Source organism: Arachis duranensis, chromosome 7, assembly GCF_000817695.3.
Source record: "Arachis duranensis cultivar V14167 chromosome 7, aradu.V14167.gnm2.J7QH, whole genome shotgun sequence".
Lineage (NCBI taxonomy): Eukaryota > Viridiplantae > Streptophyta > Magnoliopsida > Fabales > Fabaceae > Arachis > Arachis duranensis.
Window position 1 is genome coordinate 36905101 of NC_029778.3, and position 9734 is coordinate 36914834.

Genomic DNA, 9734 nt, shown 5'->3' on the forward strand with positions numbered 1-9734 from the left:
ACAGGATTCAATTTACAATCCAGGATGTCTAATACAATAGATAAATGTCCTATATATACTAGACTAGCTACTAGGGTTTACATGAGTAAGTAATTGATGCATAAATCCACTTTCGGGGCCCACTTGGTGTATGCTTGGGCTGAGCTTGATCATTCCACGAGCTAAGGCATTTCTTGGCGTCAAACTCCAGGTTATGACGTGTTTTGGGCGTTCAACTCCGGATCATGACGTTTTTCTGGCGTTTAACTCCAGACAGCAGCATGTACTTGGCGTTTAACGCCAAGTTACGTCGTCATTCTTCGAATAAAGTATGGACTATTATATATTGCTGGAAAGCCCTGGATGTCTACTTTCCAACGCCGTTGAGAGCGCGCCAATTGGAGTTCTTTAGCTCCAGAAAATCCATTTCGAGTGCAGGGAGGTCAGAATCCAACAGCATCAGCAGTCCTTTTGTCAGCCTTCTTCAGAGTTTTGCTCAAATCCCTCAATTTCAGTCAGAATTTACCTGAAATCATAGAAAAACACACAAACTCATAGTAAAGTCCAGAAATGTGAATTTAACATAAAAACTAATGAAAACATCCCTAAAAGTAGCTCAAACTTACTAAAAACTATATGAAAACAATGCCAAAAAGCGTATAAATTATCCGCTCATCAGGCATGCTGGAGACTTCTGGATTAGCAAAGATCCTTTGTTCTTGGGACTCTATTTGATTTTATATTTTCCCTTAGATACTTTTATCTCCACTGAATAATACAAACTATGATGACTCCTCTTATAGGAGATTTTGGAGAATAGGTTTTCGGTTTTTGTGTCTCTTTGGGTTTCCTTGGGGTTTCCTTGTTTTATTATATGTATATATTGCTATGCTTAGACCGGTTATCTTCGCATCCGGATTTGAGTTTTGATATTTCCATTTTTGACACTCTTTTGTATATATATAATTTCGCATTGGTTCATCATTGTTCGTTACGTTATCGATCGGAGTGTTGCGCTTTCGAGTTGCGATTTTTGTTTACCCCTTTTTCTTAAAAAGGCTCCTAGTTATAATCATTTTCCACAATACTATTCTTACTAAATTTTTATTTTAGAGGTCGTAATACCTTGCCATCTCTGAATTATGACTTAAGCATAAGACCCTGTATGGTAGGGTGTTACATTTGGGTGTGCACAATTAATTAAATTTTCCTACTTGCTTATCTCTATACTATTTGTACTACTACTTGAAGTATTTGTGCCTTGTTATGATTAATATTGGATGCCTTGCTTGTGTTTGTTTTCCTGAAAGGATGAGGTAAGATGATATGATGGTTGGGATTATTAGTGATTTTGATTGCAGCCAAATTTGATGGATTTGGTTAATTTAAGGTTTAGGTGGCCAATTATATATTGAGGAATGCATTATGGTAGTATTTGTCTAAAGTCGATAAGCGAGTTGTTCACTTTAGAGTTCTTGGCTTCTAATTGTAAGTGAATCATGATACTAAGGGTTTAGTTAATGAATTGATAAGTAAGAGGGTTAGATAAATTGTAATCAAAATCATAGTACACCTTAGTGATTCCTTTCAAATGGTTTAGTTAAAACCCTATGCATTGAAATCCTATTTAGTTGGAGATTAGGAATACCTAAAGAATTCATGTTCCCTTATAAAATTGTTATTTGGATTCGTTAAACCTACTGAAAACTGCCAAGTTCTCACCCATTGCTATTTACTTCTCTTTTCCAAATCTCAACGGATTCTAGCAATGTCAAGTTCACATCTGAAGAGTTTACTTAGTTCTTGTGTCCCTCTCAGTTTTAGTAGTCTTTTTTCGATGTTGATTTATTTACTGTATGCAGTATAGACATGAGCTAGTGTTATCTTATTTAGGTCGTTTTGGCTTGAGATCCAATTAAGTTGCCTTTTTCATAGCCTATGCCTTGGAGTTCTTTTTCTTGTATACATTCATATGTTTTATATACAATTTTGTATCATTTATATTTGAAACTCCTATTCAAAATTATTTATGTTATTCACTCATACTTTTTGGGAGATAAGCCTCAATGTAATCCCTGAAGTTGCACTCGAGCCTCAAAGTAGTCCCTGAACTTAAAAGTTTCTCAGAGTCATCCCCGAACTTGCACTCCGGGACTCAAAGTGGTCCTTCCGGCCATTTCAGCACACGTGGCGCAACTGGAAAGCTTAGCTGGCAGCGTCGTTGACACCTAAGACTCACAGAAACGACGTCGTTTTGGCTGTGGCGCCAAAATGACATGAAACGACGTCGTTTCACGCTTACTACGTCCCTCCCTCAACGTTTCCATAATGTTTTGTCTCCCTCCTCTCTACACGTAAAACAAACACAAAACAGAGTGTGGTTTCTTCTTCTCCCTCCGTCAATCTCCAATGGCGCATGTGCTCCTCCATTAACCGGACCGATTTCAGTGGAAGACGTTGGCTCTAGAGCATCGCTGCTTTCCTCTCCTTCATACACAAAGTTAGGCAACCTTGTTTCTCTGAAGGAGGTAAGCCAAAAATGAAAAAAAATGTGGTTCCTCTATTTTTTGATGTTATTGTTCATCTAATATTCACAAAGTTCAAGCTTTTTTTTTATTGTAATTGGTGGGTATGAACGCCTTTGTTCTGTTTTCTGTGTTAGGGTTTGATTACTACTGGCTTTCGTAGTGGTTTGGCCAAGCAAAATTGTAGAGTAGGAGTGTTTCTTATGTTTTGATGATATAAAAAGTGTTCTCTATGTGTTAGGGTTTACTGCTCTTAGTGGAGGAGTTTCCAAACTGTTAATGTGTTTGAGGAGAATGACTCTGATCAATGTATTTGTTTAACAGAGTTTGCACGATCACAATAGAAGTAAAGATTTTTAGGGAGTTAAATTTTTTTGTAACTCTGATAATGGATTCTGAACTTGACTGATTAGTGAGAGTGATGATGAAAATTGTAGAAGAGAAAATTCATGAATGGTTTTAAATGATGATAAGCCATTATCTGAAGTTTAGCTGAAATGTGCTTCTGTGCTTTATGTGCTTCATTTAACTATTTTTCTCTTGGAATACACAATTATGATACTGGTTAGCTTTTCATAGAAGACTTTTGGGAACTTTTTTTTTTGCCAAAAAGTTTCCAATGACTACAGTTTTTCGAATAGAAAAAAAGGTCCTAATGTATATTATTACTATTCTTGAATGTGTTGAAGGCGTGAGGAAGCATTGCCTATATCCAAGAGGAGACTCTTAGGTGCCTTCCTGGAGTTTTCTGCTCAAGAATTGCAGGTTCAGGTACATTGGTTTTTGTCAATGATCTTCTTTTCAAACATTTTATTTATGGCATGTAGGCACAATTGTATCCTTTTGTCTTCTGATTCTATTTTCCTCATCAATCATTTTGGTTCCGAATGTCCATGGTTATCCAAAAATAAATAGCTTCACTCATAGTTAAGCACACCTAGTTAGTGTTTAAAAATGGTTCCTGTGATACAAATATAGTCAACACTATGTAAAACTAAGTAAACATTTATCAATAACACTAGAATCTGTGGCGATTGGCACTTTCAATACTCATAATTTTCACCTTACAATTTTCAGTCAGATTTTTTAAACCAAAAAATTTATTCCACAATAATTAGAAATTAGGTCAATAATAGTAGTTGATTGTCTTTAATGACCAAGGTTAAGTTTTTGAACTTTGATGTAGCAGGGTTTGAATTGCCTTGTTAATTTATATCAATTCTACACTTGTACCTATCTGGTTTAGAATTTTGCAACCTCCATATCAGGTTAGGCATTGTATCATTCCAAAGTCATCCCTCTTATTGTGGTTTTTTAGCTAAAAATGGTGAGTTTAAGTATATAGTTACAACATAGAAACCACTAAAAATATGCAAAAGTAATCATAAAATTAGTGTATGAATTTTTCTTTTCGATTTCCATTTCTGGAAGCATGCCGCTTTATATACCAATATATTACCTAGCCAAAGTACAATTCAAAGTATTAGCTAAAGGTTCCAAACAAGGCATATTTAACAATTTAGTAAGTTAACCTAATTTTCATAGAATTTCAGCTGCAGATCAAGCAACATGCAAAGCAACATGCTTTTTAGCTTTATGTGCTTCATTTAACTATTTTTCTCTTGGAATACACAATTATGATACTGGTTAGCTTTTCATAGAAGTCTTTTGGAAACTTTTTTTTTTGCCAAAAAGTTTTCAATGACTACACTTTTTCGAATAGAAAAAAAAGGTCCTAATGTATATTATTACTATTCTTGAATGTCTTGAAGGCCTGAGGAAGCATTGCCTATATTCAAGAGAAGACTCTTAGGTGCCTTGTTGGAGTTTTCTGCTCAAGAATTGTAGGTTCAGGTACATTGGTTTTTGTCAATGATCTTCTTTTCAAACATTTTATTTATGGCATGTAGGCACAAGTGTATCCTTTTGTCTTCTGATTCTATTTTCCTCATCAATCATTTTGGTTCCGAATGTCCATGCTTATCCAAAAATATGAGTAATTTTTTTGTTTATGTAATTTTTTTGCTGCTATTTAATATTATTGTACTGCTATTATTACTTATTATGAGTAGAAATTATTACTTATTATGAGTGAGAACTATTACTCTTCTTATTTTTATAAGTAAAAAATTGTATTTTGTTCCTATCACACATATAATGGCTTAAATCGCTTGCTACAGGTGAAGCGGAGCTGGTGATGGATTTTCTTTTATAATAGTATATATTATTCTGTTTTATGAGTAGTGTTAGGAGTAGTTGGTTTATCTTGTGTGTGTGTGTGTGCTCTTTTGAGTGTCATAGTTGTTGTGGTTTAAAGTGTAATTATTGTGATTTGATAAAATCATGTGATTCGTAGACATTATCCAAAGAATGGATAATGAATCAAAGGTTTTTTGTTTTTTGTTTTGTGGTTTTGGGTTGAGTTTGTACAGACTATCTAAAAAAAACTAATAATAGTCTAATAGGTTTTAGTTGAATATTCCATACATATATTTACTCATATTTCCAATCTATTACTAGCAGTGATGTCTGATTTCAAACAATAGGTGTGATCAATTAATTTTTTTGTAAATATTGGCAGATGGGTGATCCGTTAATTACGATTATATTTCACCATGGAGGGTCGTTTATCACAGAGGCCGATGGGAGTATGTCTTACAATGGTGGAGAGACTTGTGAGTTGCCGGATATTGGTACAGACACGCTGGATGTATTCTTCGTTCGAGACTATCACAAGAAAATTGGGTATGACAAGGTTAGCAAAAGTTGGTGGCTGGTGCCTAATCGGCCTATGCAAACTGGTTTAAGAGCAATAGCAGATGATAATGAGCTAATGGAGATGTGTTACCTAGCTCAGCAGAACAAGGGGGTTATTCATGTGTACTACAAACATGGAGTATCTGAGCCTGTGTATATTGAGGAAGCAGAACCAGTGGTTTCTGGCAAGGAGCTGATGCTGATACCAACCATTATCCCCACCCCAAAACCCACCACCAATGCCACAGCTGAACCAATTCCCAGTACAATACCATGTAATCCAACTTCTGAACCAAAGAATACTACTGAATCCACAAAACCAAAGGAGCCAAATACCTCATTGGCTGCTGGTAACCGAAACAAAACAGGAAAAATTTTCCCCCAACCCACTGCAAGTCTTAGACCTAAGCCCAATCCATCACCAAAAAGAATGGCCCAACCCAGTAAAAGCAAGCCCAAAATCCCACCAAAAAAAATGCCCCAACCCACAGCAATTCTGAAACCTTGGTCCAAAGGAAAAGAAACCAAGAAGACTAAAACAAAGAGAGGCTGTAAGAATGTAAAAATAGCAGCAGCAGCATGTAGAAGGAGGCCACTGACAAGAGCTGCTGCTACTGAAAATATTGCAAGAACAACTGGTAAAGGAAAACAGCCCAAGACAGCCTTTGTTGCTTTGTCTAGTTCAGAGGGATCCTCAGACAGCCATGACAGTGACGATAGTGCAGAGGATGAAGCATATAGGCCTGGTGGTGATGAAGTGTCCAGTGAAGAAGACTTGCCTCCGGATAGGTCAGCAGTAAAGAGTAATGTGAAATTGAGAAGTAAGCCAGGGAAGAAACTTATAAAAGGAAAGAAGTCTGTTATGGTTGAAGATGATGGTCCTGTTTGTGCAGACTCAGATTCTGAGGATGATGAAATTATTTTTGGACCGATTCCTAAGTTTGGATCATCAGTTGCTCCTTATCATGATGTGCAGGATGATCCTTATAATGACTCTGATGGTGGAGACTCATGGCACTCGGAAGAAATGAAGACTCCTCCAAACTCTGAGGATGAGTTGGAGGAAGTCGATTCAGATGATGTATTCCCTCCATTTAGAGAAGGAGGGAGGTTTGGAGAGCTTAGGCTAGAGGTTGGAATGACTTTCACTACAAAAATGGAGTTCAAAGAGGTTGTGCGTGAATATTGCATACAAGAGGGTAGAAGGATTTGGTTTAAGAAGAACGATAACGTGAGGATGAGAGCTATGTGTAAGGATGCGAGTTGTGGCTGGCTTGTGTATGCCTCTAACAATACTGAGAACAACTGCTGGCAGATCAAGACATTCATGGATGGCCACACCTGTGCAAGAGAGACCAAAAACAGACTAGCTAATAGGAAGTGGCTAGCCTGCAAATTGGTGAAGAAACTAAGAAAATATCCGAATCTGAGACATTCCGAGGCTGCACAATATTTTAAGACTAAATGTGATCTGGAACTAAACAAGTCTTCACTGACCAGGGCCTTAGGAGATGCTAGATCTGTTGTGTACGGTGATGCAGCTTCCCAATATGGCATGGTGAGAGATTATGGGCTGACACTACTAAAGAGCAATCCAGGATCCACTGTCACAGTTGGGGTTATACCTCAGCCCAACCCTGATGATGATCCAATTTTCGAGAAGATATATGTTTATTTGGAGGGATGTAAAAAGGATTTCTGGCTGGTTGCAGACCCCTCATAGGCTTGGATGGGGCTTTTCTGAAGACCCGGCATGGTGGTCAGATATTGTCTGCAATTGGCCAAGACGCAAACAATCATATATATGTTATTGCCTATGCAATTGTCCCTGTTGAGAACATTGAAAATTGGAGATGGTTCTTGGAATTACTCCATCAAGACCTGGGGGATTATAAGAAGAACAAGCTCTGTTTTATCTCAGATATGCAGAAGGTATGCAATATTTATAGGTTGTCACTTAAAATGATGTTTACACACTGGGCTGCTGATTATATATGCTGAATTAATCTATTGTGACTTAAAATGATGTTTATACACTGGTTGTGACTTAATACTTCTTAGTTATAACAAGTCACTTTTTGTTACTTATTAGTTACCTATTGGGTATGTTTCAACATGATGATAATAACACATGGCTACTGTCTATAGTTGCTGAATTAATCTATTGTGACTTATTTATACAGTGGTTGTGACTTAAGAATTCTAAGTTATTTAGTGTCAACCTATCTATTGTAGTTATCTATCTGATGTTAATACACTGGGCTGTTGTCTATATATGCAGAATTAACCCTGGACTGATTATATGCTGCATAATATTCTGTCAATCTGTTGTTACTCATTTATCCTGTTCTGCATTATGTTCTGTAATAGTGCTGTGTAGGGACTAGTTTGATGTCACTTACATAAGTGTAGGGACTAGTTTCATGTCACTTGAACAAGTCTAGGGACTATTTTGATGTCACTTATATAACTGTAGGGGCAGATTTGCTGCCCGATAACAACTATCTGACCCCTTCTTTGGTATCTGAAACAGGGCCTTATAAATGCAGTTGAAGTTTTTCCAGATGTGCATCACAGATTCTATGTTTGGCATCTGTGGAAGAACTTCAACAAGCAATGGAAGGATCTCCAGCTTAGAGGGCTACTCTGGGATTGTGCAAGGTGTACTAGCCAAGATGGCTTCCTTGATATCATCAAAAAGATTGAAAGGGTTAATAAGGAAGCCTGGGAGTATTTGAACAAGTGGCCTAGAGACTCTTGGAGCCGGGCATTCTTCAGTAATGCACCTAAAATAGATAACATCTGCAACAATGCCTGTGAAGTCTTCAACTCCAGGATCAAAGATGCTAGAGCTAAGCCTATTATCACACTCTTGGAAGAAGTCAGAATGTATGTGATGAGATCGATAGCTAGGAACAAGGTGAAGCTGAATTCGAACACTGGAGTTCTACCTCCTATACAACGCAGCAGGTTAGAGAAGATACGGAAGGAATCAAAAAATTGGGTCCCGATGTGGTCTGGTGACGCAAATTATGAGAAGTTCAAAGTACATGGCTGGCCGACCAACATGGTTGTGGACTTGGGAAAGAGGCTCTGCACATGTGGTTTTTGGCAATTGAGTGGTACTGTTTTTTAAATTCATTGTCTTAGTCTTATTATCATTATCAACCTTTGTTGTAGGCTTACTGTTGTTGTCTTCGTTGTTGTGTGAATGTTGTTTAGGGATTTCATGTGTGCATGCGTGTGCTGCACTGGCAAGGGCTGGTAAGAGACCGGAGGACTACTGTCACCAGTGGTTGACCATGGAAGCATATAACAACACATATGCCTTCCATATCAATCCAATTCCAGGTCAAGCACTATGGGAAAAGTCACCATATAACAGACCACAAGCACCAAAATTTAGAAACAAGCCCGGACCACTCAAGAAAAAAAGAAGAAAAGATGCTGATGAGGAGCCAAGTGGGAGTAAGAAATTAAAGACGAAGATGAAAAGAATATATAAAAAAGGTCGATGTCGTTGTTGTGGCGAAGCAAAATACATGAGAAGGAACTGTCCAAAGAGGGCTGCTGCCGAAGAGGCTGCTGCAGAGGTTGCCGCTGCACAACCCACTGCTGCTAATGGTGGTGAAGGTCAGGCCAACTCTGCTGCCCCTGTCCCAGAAGCCCCAACCGAAATTAATCTTGACCAAAGTCAACCACCTTCGGAAGCAACTGATGACTCTCAACAGGTTCATGAGCTTATATGATTTTAAATTTATCATACTCACATCCTTACCTAGTTTACTAACTATGTTACATTTCTTGGCTGATAGGTTCTACCCTCACCTGTTAGGCCGCCAAAGCTCCCTTTAAAAAGAAAGTTAGCCAAGGGTTGTGAAAAACTAGCTTCAGGAAGTAGTAATCCACCAATAACCACCCCACCTGCTGCTACCCCACCAGGAAGTAGTCATACATCAAGGAATCCCCCACCTAACCCTATGCAAGGTGCAACACAGGGAACTGCTACAAGGCTTGCAAATTTCATGAAGTTTGTGCCCAATCCTGGATTCAAGGCACCCAGACACAAAAAATGAAGATTGGGATGATTATGTTTAAGGAAAGCAGGTTTTTTTTTGTATCTATTTTGCTGATGTTGTTTACAATGCCTAAAACATTGTCCCAGTGTTGGGGATTTTAGGGAAAGCAGGCTATTTTTTGTATCTATTTTATTGATGTTGTTTACAATGCCTAAAATATTGTCCCAGTGTTGGGGATTTTAGGGAAAGCAGGCTGTTTTTTTGTATCTATTTTGCTGGTGTTTTGGCTCTATAATGCCTTTTTAGAATCAAACATTACCAATATGAATATGAATTATGAATTATGATTTTATTCAATTGAGTTTTCTCAGCCTTTTCTTTATATATTATCCTCTGTTACAAATCTAAGACTAGTTCAAGTGCTGTCCATTTCTATTTCATTGAAAAGAGGTCC